The sequence below is a fragment of the Microcaecilia unicolor genome, chromosome 2 (genome assembly GCF_901765095.1).
Source record: "Microcaecilia unicolor chromosome 2, aMicUni1.1, whole genome shotgun sequence".
Taxonomy (NCBI): domain Eukaryota; kingdom Metazoa; phylum Chordata; class Amphibia; order Gymnophiona; family Siphonopidae; genus Microcaecilia; species Microcaecilia unicolor.
The window spans coordinates 255,194,599-255,208,431 of NC_044032.1; the positions used below are offsets into that span (position 1 = coordinate 255,194,599).

Sequence of the window (13,833 nt, forward strand, 5' to 3'; positions counted from 1 at the left end):
TAATATGAAAGTGATGGATATTCGACAATACTTGGCTTGAAAACTCATGGAATATAGTTTCATGGAATATAGTTCAGTCCAACATAAAAAAAAAAAAAAACAACAAGATGTGACAGCCAAAAAAATAACACCACAGATTTAGAAAATTTCAGAACACCTGCAAATGTAGGTCATTAGGGGGCCCTTTTACTAAGCCGTGTGAACACGTCAATTTGGAGTTACCACCCGGCTACCACGTGGCCCTTGCAGTAATTTCATTTTTGACACGCGTCCGCTACGTGCGCAGGATAATAATTTTTCTTTTATGGCGTGCGCCAGAAACCAGGCCACAATCGTCATTCTATGCACGTAGATGATTACTGCATATTTAACGCGTGAGACCTTACCGCTAAATCAATGACTGGCAGTAAGGTCTTGGAACCAAAATGGACGTACGGCAATTTTTATCTTGCCGCACATCCATTTTCGGCAAAAAAATTTTAGAAAGGCCTTTTTTTTTTTTACAGGCACACTGAAAAATGGATCTGCGTGTGCCCAAAACACATGCCTACACTAGTGCAGCTCATTTTTCAACCCACCTTAGTAAAAGTGCCCCTAGGTTTCCCAAGTACTATATTATTAGGTAAAACATGTTACATAGTGGTAAGTGGTATCCTTTTCCCAGAGGATGCAAACTGTATGAAAAATCTTTGTGAATTCAATTCACTACATATCCTCTGTCCCCTGACCTGAGCACAAGGCTTTTCTCATGCTGCAGAACAGGAAGTAACATTTAAGGGCTATATTTTGATTAGTAATGTAACCAGAAATTTCTTTTGTCTGATCAGTAGACTTGGGAGGAGGAGGGAGAGGCTTATATACAAAAGAGATTTCCCATTTTGCATATAGAGAGAACATTTCATATATAGACCCTATAGGATTTTGATCTTGGGTTTCACTGCTAGAAACAGTTATTATTCAAATTTGAGAAACCCTCTCATATGCACACCTTTAAAATAAATGTCATTTAAAATAAAAACTTACACTTGTTTCTCTTCATAAACATTTTCCAGGGATGTGCTGTACTTTTAAAATATATACTACTACTACTACTACTACTTAACATTTCTAGAGCGCTACTACCCCCCCCCCCCAAGTTTTGCCGCACAGCATTGCCAACACAGCTCATTCAAAGTGAACGGGTTGTGTCAGCAGTACCGCACTGCCAGCCGCTAGCGCGGCTTTCTTTAAAAGGGGCCATAATAACATAGTAGCACAGTAGATGACGGCCTATATAGTCCATCAAGCCTCCCAATGAGATAAACTCATAGTATAAGGTATGATATGTATACTTGATCTTGATTAGTCCTTCTCATTTTCAGGGCACAGACCATATAGAAGTCTGCCCGGCACTGGCCATGTTCTCCAACTACTGAAGCTGTCATCGAAACCCACTCCAGCCCATCCAAACCTCTCCAGCTATGATCAGGGCACAGACCGTAAACGTCTGCCCAGCACTGGCTTTGCTTCCCATCTAATCACCGCTAAGCTTTTTTGGTTCCACGCCTTCTTTACAGGATTCCTTTGTGTTTATGTCACACATTTTTGAATTTCGTTACCGTTTTCATCTTCACCACCTCCTGCGAGAGGGCATTCCAGGTACCTACCACCCTCTCCATGAAAAAGTACTTCCTGTCATTATTCCTGAGTGGCCCCCCCCCCCCCCCCCCTGTAACCTCAATTCATGTCCTCTAGTTCCACCTTCCTGTCTCTGGAAAAGGTTTGTTTGTAAATTAATACCTTTCAAATATTTGAACATCTTTAATCATATCTCCTTTCCTCCAGGGTACACATGTTCAACAAAAGAAGAATATCAACAGTGGATCAAATTTTCAGCTGGCATGTTGACCATATTAATTTATGCGCCAATTCCTAAATTAATCTGTATATTTCACACTGCAGTCCATATAGATAGTGGGCTGAATACACAGATAGTGCAGTTGTCATGCCAACACTATTTGATTCTGGCCTGTTATTTGGGAGTCCTAACTAAATGCATAAGTTATATAGGGGGGCCCTTTTACTAAGCTGCGGTAGGCTCTACATGCATGCAGCATGCACCCAAATGAGACTACCATCAGGCCAGCGCACCCTCCTGGCGGTAATTTCAGATTTGGTGTGTGCCCATAACGTGTGGATGAATTATTTTATTTACTCCTATGCCTTGGCGCACGCCAACCATGCGTGTAGCGCGTGAACCTTTACTGCTAGATCAACAGGTGGCGTTAAGGGCTCAGGCCAGTTTTGAGCGCAAGCTGGTTTCATTTTTACCGCAGGCCCTTTTCCCGTCCCATTAAAAAAAGCTATTTGTTGTAGATGAGGTAAAAACTGGCCTAGCATGTGTCCAATACATGCGCCTACACTGCCGCAGGCCACTTTTTACATACTGTAGTAACATAGTAGATGATGGCAGAAAAAGACCTGCACGGTCCCTCCAGTCTGCCCAACAAGATAAACTCATATGTGCTACTTTTTGTGTATACCTTACCTTGATTTGTATCTGTCATTTTCAAGGCACAGACCGTATAAGTCTGCCCGGCACTATCCCTGCCTCCCAACCACCGGCTCTGGCACAGACCGTATAAGTCTGCCCAGCACTATCCCCGCCTCCCAACCACTGGCTCTGCCAACCAATCTCAGCTAAGCTTTACCATGGCTTAGTAAAAGGACCCCTGAGACAGTGGCTGAATATCACAGCCATTTTGATCATATTTGGGGCCACATTCTCTACACCCCAAGCCTAACCCCATATTATATACACAGGATCAAGCCATTCACTCTGCTTTACTATCTATATTTTTAAAATACACAGATTTAGAAGTTACACATTCACCAGCAGCCAATAAACATATAAACTTCTTTTGAATATCAGTCCAGATATTTCTTCTATAGAGTCACCTCTCATTGAAACAATGCAAAAAAGCTATCAAATTATCCTGGACACAGTTTATATCATTTTAGTGTGTACTAAAGTGTTGCAGTGCATGCTATTCGCAACATTCTACAGGGCATACATTCTACACACACTGTAAAAACATAGCAGGCACTAGAATAGACAAATATGTACAGTTTAAATCTGAAACAACAGAATAAACATTTCTTGCATGCTCTCCCCTACCTTCTATGGCACTAATCTCTGAGATGAATATCATACCTGACCCCAGACAGTACTTTTGTAAGTGGATCCTACTATATTTCACATCTACATAAGGAATTCCAAAAATGTACCAATTGACAGAACTTCATACTGAAGTCCTTTGATTCCTAACTAGAGCCTGGTTCACTCTCCCCCTTTCCCTGGCCTCTCTAGCCGCCACCACCTATAACAAAGAGCATGCACCCTGGCAGGCAGAGCATCCACGCCTCTCCCAGAACAGAAAATCTCCATGACCCCCCCCCCCCCCCCCCCCCCCCGACTCAGAGTATCACTAAGGGCAGGTCTGTTGCAGGGCCAGAGCCCTACTTTAAACACCCTAAAAATCTAGCTCTAAAAATAGTCATGCATGTAGTTGCTAACTGAAATCTCTAGCACCCAGCCACCCACGCACCTCTGGTTTCCAGTAAGAACTATATCTGGTGGGGTTTCCCCCCCTGCCTCCTCATCCCTGGTTGGAAATGAAAAGATTACAACGCTCCCCTTTGATTCTGTTGCTCTCTCTTTCTTTCGCCCCATCCCGTGCAGGAAAGCGGGTGTCTGATGCAAGAGGTGTGGAGCGTTTCAGCAACTGCACTTTCACTGCCATCCTCAGACAGTTACTGAGTTCACTGACTGTGACTGAGCCTCATTCACTCACCGCAGCTCTGCTTCCCTTCTGGGGGGCTTCCTCTCTGGGGGAGGGGGCAGGAGGAGGTCGCTTTTTGTTTTCTTCTTGTACCCCTACTTTTTTTTGCCAGCTGCCTTGTGGAAGCACGGGTAGGAAAAAGGGTTTGGCACTGCACACACCCACACAAAGTTACCCCCTCCCCTCCCCAACACACACAGCCCCGCCTTAGCCAATCAAAGAGCAGTGAGCTGAAGTGGGCCCCGCCCTTCTCTAATTTCTTTCACAGGCACTGAGCATATACAGGATGGCTGCCTTCTGAGTGTAGCTGCTTAGCCCCCCTGTCCCATGCTCCTTTGGCTACCTACAGAACACTGGCTAAGCCTCCTCCTACACACTGTCAGTAGTTTCTCTGAACGCATATCCTGCACCTTACATCCAGTGCCCCTGCCCTGTCCTCCTGTGGCAGCTGCTTGGTGGACTCTGCAGCATGCCTTAACAATTTCAGAAACAATGAACAGTCACATAGGCTCAAAGTTGCGCATATAATATCATCCAATTGACAGAACTGTACTGTAATATACAGGGCTTTTTTTGAGGGGGTACCGAGTACCGGCACCTTTTCCACTGTTTGCTAAAATTGACCCATGGTCCCCAAGTTTTAATGAATGAGCTCAGGCTCTACACAACAATTCTGCCTTGTTATAGATTCTGTGACTGGTTGCAGGGGACCTGACTATTGTGGGGTGGTTCCCTCAGTGATCACTCCACCCCTGGCATTTGCGTACCGGCACCTTTTTTGCTAGAAAAAAAAATGCACTGGTAATACAGTACAGTATTGATTATCCAACCTTTGCTAATCCAACCATCCAGCATTTCCGACAGACCCTTCTCCTCCCCCAGTGATGTCATCGCATTTATTTCTATAAAAAAAATTTGTTTCAGAACAATTTTTGAAAATTGGGAACTTTAAGCCTTTGTTTATGCATTGTTTAAGGGGTTTATGCAGTGTTTTCTGTATTATCCGACTTTTCAGTTATCCGACAGTGGGTCGGTCCTGTTTACAACAGATAATCAGGACTGTACTGTAACAATAAACACTTTAGAAACCAATTTCAAGAAACTTAGTGGTACCACTCCTGTAGCTCATAAAATCATTGCCACCTAAGCTTTAAGTACCAAATTGTCATTGGTTCTAAATTTTGAAAAAACAAATTCACACATAAATTCTAAATGTCTCACTCACACACACAAGGAGTGACTTGGGCTGCACATACTGCAGCAGGACATGTTCATCCACTCCTACCCTAGCTGAGATAATATTTAACCATCTCTCAGACCTCATGTGCAACTTTCTTTAAATCAGTCACCTTACTTTCTAACTCTTCCTACTTTCTTACCCTTCTATATGTTACATCTTTGCTTTACCCTTCACTATCAATTAAAATGTTCTATTACTTATTGTGTTGACATTGTAAGTAGTATACAATACCATACTTTGTATTGTTATTTGAATATTTTTACTGCTGTAATTGCCTATTGCTCATGTTTGATCTATTCTTACTGTACACCGCCTTCAGTGAATTCCTTCAAAAAGGTGGTAAATAAATCCTAATAAATAAAATAATGAATACATAAATGTAAAAGTCAGGAAAGTACTTAGCTTAATCCTAAGCAGCAGCAATAGCGATTGTAGCAGCTTGAAAGCATTGGTATGAGGACTACCTTTCCGACGTGTTTCGCCCTAAGCTTTTGCTATTGCTACTGCTTAGGATTAAGTTAAGTGCTTTCCTGACTTTTACATGTATGTATTAAGTTGGTGAATTAGAAAATACATCAAGAAAGATAATGTTTTTAAAAAATGATTTCAAAATTTAGAACCAATCACAATTTTGGTACATAAAGCTTAGGTAGCAATGATTTTGGTGCCATTTTACAAAGTGGCAGTGAGCCCAACGCGGGCTTACCACACGCTAATCTTCCTCTCCGAGCACACCACCCGAACTCTCATCCACTCTCTCATCACCTCTCGCCTTGACTACTGCAACCTACTCCTCACTGGCCTCCCACTTAACCATCTATCCCACTTTCAATCTGTTCAGAACTCGCTGCCCGTCTTATCTTCCGCCTAGACCGATATGCTCATATCACCCCTCTCCTCAAGTCACTTCACTGGCTTCCGATCAGGTACCGCATACAGTTCAAGCTTCTCCTACTAACCTACAAATGCACTCAATCTGCAGCCCCTCATTACCTCTCTACCCTCATCTCCCCTTACGCTCCTACCCGTAACCTCTGCTCACAGGACAAATCCCTCCTCTCAGTACCCTTCTCCACCACCGCCAACTCCAGGCTCCACCCTTTCTGCCTCAACTCACCCTATGCTTGGAATAAACTCCCTGAGCCCATACGCCGAGCCCCCTCCCTGCCCATCTTCAAATCCTTGCTCAAAGCCCACCTCTTCAATGTCGCTTTCGGCACCTAACCATTGTACCTCTATCCAGGAAATCTAGACTGCCCCCAATTTAACTGCACTTTTTGTCCTTTAGATTGTAAGCTCCTTTGAGCAGGGACTGTCCTTCTTTGTTAAACTGTACAGCGCTGCGTAACCCTGGTAGCGCTTTAGAAATGATAAATAGTAGTAGTAGTAGTAATTACCACCAGCCCAACGCAGGCACCGGCGGTAGTTCCAGCCCTAGCGCGCTAGAGAAAATAGCCAGCTGTTTTCCAGCGTGGAGCTAACCCAGCGGTAATTGGGCAGCACTGCGCACTTCCCGGTTACCACCAGGTTACAGTGGGAGCCCTTAATGCCACTTCAATTGGGTAGCATTAAGTGATCCCCTAGCAATGGCCATGCCATTTTTTGGCTATTTTACTTGCTGTGGTAAAAAAGGCCGCAGTGCGCGGCAAAAACGGCCCTTGCCACTGGTGCAGGGCACTTTTACCACAACTTGATAAAAAGGACCCCTTTGTGAGGTACCAGAGTGGTACCACTGCGGTTCTTGAAATTGGTTTCTAAGGTGTTTATTATTTTTACAGTAGAGTAGCGCTATATAAATGCAAAATAGTAGTACTAGTAGTAGAGTTCTGTCTATTGGTTAAAAATTTCAGAGGCACAGTGGTGAATAAAACAGATGTGCACAGGGCAAAAACATTTGGTTCGTTTGGCCTTTTTTCTAAATTTTCAGACCTTTTTTGGATTGATTCACATATCAACCCAGTGCACACTTCATTTTTTCAAGGTGCAGTACTAGTGAAATATGTGAATACACACTAACAAATGCATGTAATCTGTGACTGGCTGCCAGGTCATGGCAGGTGACGAACCTGGAACCTTTGTGGTTTTTCTTTTCCCTACGGTAGCACCACACTGTAATCTGTGCCAACACCTGTCAAGAACCTCACAGTTACTCAGGGGCCGATGCTCAAAACTAACACAATGTTAAAAAGCGATTCGTGCTGGATTTGTGCACCCCTTATTATGTGCTGAGGGCCAGATTCTAGATATGGTGCTAAGAGTTACGCTCGTTAAACTGGGTGCGAGCTCAATTTAACGCATGCAACTTGAGTAACGAGCCAATCAGCGCTAATAATTGGTGATAACCAATTATCAGCATTTATTGTATTCAATAATGATGTGCACGTAAATCCTAATGCCTGTACGTAATTTGGGGTGTAGATAGGGGCGTCTATGTTCTGCAAGCTGATAGAGAATATGGACAAACTGCGCCTTACTGTACGCGACTGCATTTAAGGCTGCTCATAGCAGACCTAATTGCAGGCGCCTAAGCGTGATTTTATAAAGGACAAATACTCTTGTGAGCATCAATTTTCAAAAAAAAATTTTTTGCGTTGCTGTTGCATTATAGGCTTTTGTGTTGTGTGTTTTTACAGCCGGATTTGAACATCAGCCTTTCAAATGGGAAAGACAGTCACTAAAAGCAAAGCTACCAACTTGTCCAGGTTCAGTAGGGAACTTTAGGCCAGTCCTTGCTTTCAATTTACAAAGTAGTGTGGTATTTGTGATCCCTGGTTCTAGATATTGAAACTAGTGCTGCTGATTCCATAAAGTATCAGGATGAGATTTTCAAAAATCCAGAAGTGGCCTAAAATGTCCCTACTGGAATGGTGTAAGGTGGCCCACTCTTGCTTCTCCACTAACGCAGAATTTATTCAGTGTCTAAGAGAGGCCAAATGTTTATAGACAAGAATCAGCTCACACAGACACAAGATCAAACACCACAGAAAACAGATAGGTGACACCCAAGAGGAGAGCAGTTTGCAGGTCCAGAACACTGCATTGATCATATCATGATCAAATTAGTAGGCCAACCAAAACTGGCCCCCGCCTCATCCCTGAAAGGGATGAGCCCCCCACCCAGCAAGAACAGAAGAAGCCTTCCTCCCCCCAATCAGGAGTGCCCCCCTCTTACGGACTTATCCATAGGCTTCTCCCCTCAGGCCTACTATATTGTCAGTGGTGTGGTGGCTAGTCGGGGCAGAAGCAATCCCCAGTCGCTCCTACCCAGGCCAGCTCCACTGACAAAATGGCTGCCACAACCTGCAGCGGCAGTCTCGGGCCTGAGCCTGTGAGCAAAGGCTTAGCCCATTCATGGTGAAGGTAGACCAGGCCACAATCTAGTACTGGGTAATAACCTGAGTTTTGAAAAATAACAGGAGCATGGGCAGCATGATGACGTGAAAGCAAGGGGGCTATATGAAGTGAGCTGTGAGTGGATCCATGAGAGAGGGTGCTAAAGTAAACTCAGAGAAAGATAGCGATAGCAATGGGGGGGGGGGAGAGAGTGTTAAACAGAAAGAAATGGGGCGTGGGGGGGTGAGAAAATAAGTAAAGAGGGTTGGGGAGACAGCACTGTAAAAAGGACAGTGAGAGGGAGAATGTGAGAGAATAGATCTGATACTGAGAACAGCATTTCCATCTTACGACCCACACTGGAAAGAGATCAGGACCATGTCAGCTCAACTGTCACATCATACATAAGTCCTACAACCTAATATGTGCACTTTTCATACCGTGCTATATTTAAAATGGTTTGCAAGTTACAGCCAGGTCTAATTTTAAATTATTATTTGACATGAACCAGTTACAGAAAGCATGTATTGTCCTTCATCTATGTGAGAAGTGCTTTACTTTCCCTGGGTCCTGAGAAACATTTTTTGTCTTCCACTTGATTCCAGGATAAAAATTTGAGAACCACTGTGCCATATTTAATACACAGAAAACCCATATTTACTGAAACATCATTCCCGTTTAAAATATGTTATTTTTGAAAGGCACAGATCCCTTACTTCTCTGTCTCTGGGTGTTATCTTTGCCTATTTTTTTTTTTTCTTTCCTTGCTTTTTCAGTTCTTTTCCCTAAGGAGAAATTAGGTCTTACCTGATAATTTTCTTTCTATTAGTCCTTCCCACTATTCCAGAACCTGTGGGATAGTTGTGTCCATCAACCAGCAGATGGAGATAGAGAACTGAAAAATGAGCTGAGACATATTTCTCTTGGCATCCAATTCAGCTCCTCAGCATTTACGTAGACAATCAGTAAGGATAAAATCAGAATAAACTCAAGAACCTTAAACAACTCGCTAGCCTAACACAAACTAGATGAACAAACATGTGTGGACCTCTCTCACTGGTAGAGAAAAAGAGATTTGCAGAAAGCACCATACAAGTGCTTTCTAGTAGCGCTATAGAAATGATAAGTAGTAGTAAGTAGTACAAGGTGACAGTTGTTATTTGACCCATTACTTTTCACCGAATAAACATCTCAGAAACCTCAGATGAGCCTCTCTGGAATAGTGGGAAAGACTAATTTCTCCTTCCAATATGTAGCTCCCCACTATTCCAGAACCTGTGGGATGTTTAAAAACAATATCTACAGTGGGTGGGATCCCCACACCGCTGCCCTGAGGACCAAATGTCAAAACTAGATTCTGAGAATACCACACCGTCCACCCTGTAGTGCTTGGCAAAGGTATGCTGAATCAACCACGTCACTGCCCTGTAAATATCCACTGGAGAGTAAGGTAGTCTCCAACTAGGATGTCACTGTACTCCTCATAGAATGAGCCCACAAAGCTTGAGGAGCTGCTTTCCAGCAAGCAAATAAGATGAAACAATAGTCTCCTTCAGCCATTTAGCAATTGTGGGCTTTGAAGCCATGAGGCCAAGCCTCTGCTTACCAAAAAGAACAAACAGTCTGATTTGCAAAACTCATTCATGACTTCCAGATATCTAATGAGGACTCCACGTACATCAAAAAGCTTCAAGGAAGAATATTGAGCCTCCTCGTCCTCTCTGCGAAAGGAGAAAAGATCCACAGATTGGTTGAGATGAAACGCTGATACTGCTGTCAGAAGAAAGGAAAGAACCATGCACAGGGAGACCTCCGCTTCTGAAAAGTGGAGAAAGGGATCCCGACAAGAGAGAGCCTGAAGCTTTGAAACCCTACGTGCTGACACAACAGCCACCAAGAAATCTGTCTTTAGCGTAAGATCTTTCAAGGAAGCCTTTTGGAGTGGCTCAAAAGGAGGCTTCTGAAAGGCCCAAAGGACTAAATTAAGGTTTCACTCTGACCGCATGCATCCCGCTCCCCGCAAGAATTGAATGATATCCAGAGATGTCTTCTGTAGTGGGCTCTTGAAACAGGCCAAAGCCGCAACCTGAACTTTTAGAGAACCCAACACCAATTCTTTCTGTAGATCTACTTGGAGAAACGCTAGGATGTGAGCAATCTGAGTGGAGAAGGGAGAAAGTCCACACTCAGAACCCCAGCCCTCAAACATCCTCCACACCCTTGCATATGATATGGATGTAGAGCATTTTTGAGCCTAAATCAAGGTAGCAATGTCTGAATCAGAATAACCTTTTCATCTCAACTGAGCCCTTTCAATGGCCAAGCCATAAGACCAAAGGGGCGCGGATCCTCCATGACCACCGGACCTTGCTTCAATAGGCTGGGTACCTGAAGAAGATGGAGAGGATCACCGTCCAGCAGTCAAATCAAGTCCACATATCATGGCCTCTGCAGCCAATCCGGGGCTACAAGAATTATTTGACCCCAGTATAATATGATCCTTTTCAACATGCAGCCTACCATGGGCCAAGGAGACATACAATGTTTTTATGTTCTTATGATGTGTTCCTAGCCAGGGCTGCAGTAGGGCATCAATTCTCATCGAGTCCAGTTCTTTCCAACAGCTGAAGAACTTGGGCATTCTGGCATTCCTTTTCATTGCCAACAAGTCCAGAAGCAGAGAACCCCACTGGTCCACTATCAGCTAAAAATCTTGGCTGGATTGTTCCCATTCTCCTGGGTCCAAGGAGTGCCTGCTGAGAAAGTCCACCTCCAAATTCCAGAACCCAATGATGTGAGCTGCCAACAAACAGAGAAGATTTTTCTCCACCCAACACATGAGGGAGGCCACCTCCACCGCCATCGAATGGCTACAGGTCCCACCTTGCATTTTGATATAAGCCATCACCGTTGCATTGTCAGAAAAAACTCAGACAGGGGCCCTCACCAGAAAGGAGGCAAACAGTCTGCAATGGAGTTAGTTTGCTCTTCTCAAAATTGATCACCTAACCCAACAACTGCAGAGGACGGACAACTTTGTCCTTCACAACCACGCTGTCCAAATAGGTTGATGCATGAATGAGCCAGTCATCAAGATATAGGTGAACACTGATTACCTGGCACCAAAGGAAGGCCACCACTACCATCATAACCTTGGTAAATATTCTTGGTGTTGTGGAAAGACTGAAGGGCAAAATTGACAGCCCAGCACCAAAAAAACATAGCAACCTCTGATACGGTGCCATATGGGCATATTCAAGTATGTCTCCTTGAGATTGAGGGTGGTGAGAAATTCTCCCACTTGCATTGAGACTATGACTGCTCTTAGTGTGTCCATGTCAAAGCGAGACACTCAGAGGCAGCAGTTTAGACCTTGAGATCTGGACAAAAGGTGCCTTCCTTCTTTGGGACAATGAAGTAGTCAGAGCATCTGCCTTGTTCCTGTTCAGCCTGGGTAACTGGAACAATGGCCCGGAGTGCCAGCAAGAAATATACAATGGCCTCAACCTTGACCACCTTGGTTCCCTGTCGAGAAGGAGACTTCAAGTAGAGAAGAGCAACCGGTCAGAACTCCAACTTGTAACCTTCTCTTAGAATATCTAGAACCCACTGGTCTAATGTGATTTTGGCCCACTCCTGCCGAAACTCACGAAAGGATGATTGGCATGCCTGAAAGCGGGACCTCTGACCATGTTGCTGACAACCAGGCCAGTACCATCTGCTGTCTTGAAACTGAAATCGAGAGACACCTGAGGACAGATGACCAGAGGCTTTCGGCTTATCCTCCGGCAACCACTGTGGTTTACTTTCCCTCTGTTCTTTCACCAAGTTACTGAGATATTCTCTAAACAGCCACTTGCCCCGAAAGGCCAGTTTAATTAGATGTGACTTTGACACTGCATCCGCTGCCCAGTGCCGCAACAAGAGTTGCTGATGTGCCATGACAGCCAAAGACATACTGCAGGCCGTAACCCCTAACATCATAAATAGCATCCGCCAAGAAGACCAACCCCGCTTCCAGCAGGGCAGTATGGTGCCTGTCTTATGTTGCAGACTGCTGATGTTACTTCAGGCACGCTCTTGCCATAAATGAGCTGCACACTGTCACTTGAAAGCCCAAAGAGACCGCTTCAAAGGCTTGTTTCAGTGAGCCTTCTAATTTCCTGTCCTGTAAGTCTTATAAGGCAATACCCTCTTCCACCAGCAAGGTGGTCTTCTTAAGCACTGCTGTAAAAAGGGAGTCCACAGAAGCTACAATTTATCTTTCTCATCCGGACCCAACAGGTAGAGGCACCTTACAGCATTTCTGACTGTCCCTGCTTCAGTAAATAGGACTGGTGTAAAAGCAATATCAACTCTGGGGGACACAAAGATCCTGAGGCTGCTGATTGTTAAAATGACAGCTGTGCTCTACCTGTGGTCAGAGGCTGTTCCTCACTGCCAGTCAGCCATGACAAAATAACACCCATTCTTGCACTCTTCTGTGAAGGGAAGAAAGAAGTAAATTCGCAGAGCATCAGAGACAGGGATCTGAAGAGCTCCAGATATGACTCTGAAGACTCAAGCCACCCGTAAAGCTCAACTGGAAACCAGTTGACCAACTGGACTCAGAACCAGAGGCTGAAAAGTGTGTCCATCCACCTACAGGAGACAGAAAATACTGAGGAGCTAGAATGGATGCCAAGACAGATATGTCTCAGCTCAGTTTTCAGTTCTCTATCTCCATCTGCTGGTTGATGGACACAACAACTATCCCACAGGTTCTGGAATAGTGTGAATCTATGTAATGGAAGCTTGTTTTCTTTTATTCTTCATGATTGATTTCTGTCTCCCACTTTGCATCTTCTCTCCCTCCATCATGATCTCCTTAACATCTATGCTCCTTTCCCTCATACATGCTCCATTTACTTCTCGCTCTTTCTTCCTTTCTCTTTCCTCAACTAGTTTCCAATCCCCTCCTCCCATTCCTACCTTTTAGTCCCTCTTTTTTAATGCTGCAGCATGCATACCAACAAGTTCATGCTGCCCTACCACAGATATAGACCCTACCACAGTGGGGCTGGTGGTAGCTGGTATTGGGGGAATGATAGCAGCTGAAATGACCTTAGGAAGCTTGTTTGCATGAGGCAAATTCTGTAGCCATGGAATTGGAGTAAACTGGTCCCTTGTGTTAAAAGAGGGCTACTGAGCCCACGTCAGTTTTCGCCACCTAGATGGTACTGAAAATCTACAGGATTTGTGAGAAAAGTGGGAAAGGATATTTTTTTTTTAATAAACATTTCAATACACCAAAAAAAGTAGAGGGGAGTACCAAATGTATTTGCTAGTCCTGCTGGCTAAATTTACAAGTTTTGAATACAAAACTATTGTGTTTTTATATTCACACATTAATTTAAAAAAATGCTAATTTTTGTATGGTTCTAGTTACATTCTGCTTCT

The 13,833-nt window shown here is 44.1% G+C and overlaps 1 protein-coding gene across 4 annotated transcripts in view; it reads right to left on the minus strand.

Annotated features, from left to right (window-relative positions):
• SLC38A5 (solute carrier family 38 member 5) overlaps positions 1 to 13,833 on the minus strand; it is a 181,322-nt gene that overhangs the window by 153,531 nt on the left and 13,958 nt on the right. For 2 of the 4 annotated variants that reach the window (XM_030193957.1, XM_030193954.1), the window contains exon 1: positions 3,834 to 3,939. The exons of 1 other annotated variant lie outside the window; for it this stretch is intronic. The gene's annotated coding sequence lies outside the window, so the exon portion shown is untranslated. Of the gene's footprint in view, positions 1 to 3,587; positions 3,787 to 3,833; positions 3,940 to 13,833 lie in introns of those variants that run through there. One more of the 4 variants, XM_030193956.1, reaches the window with a different exon arrangement.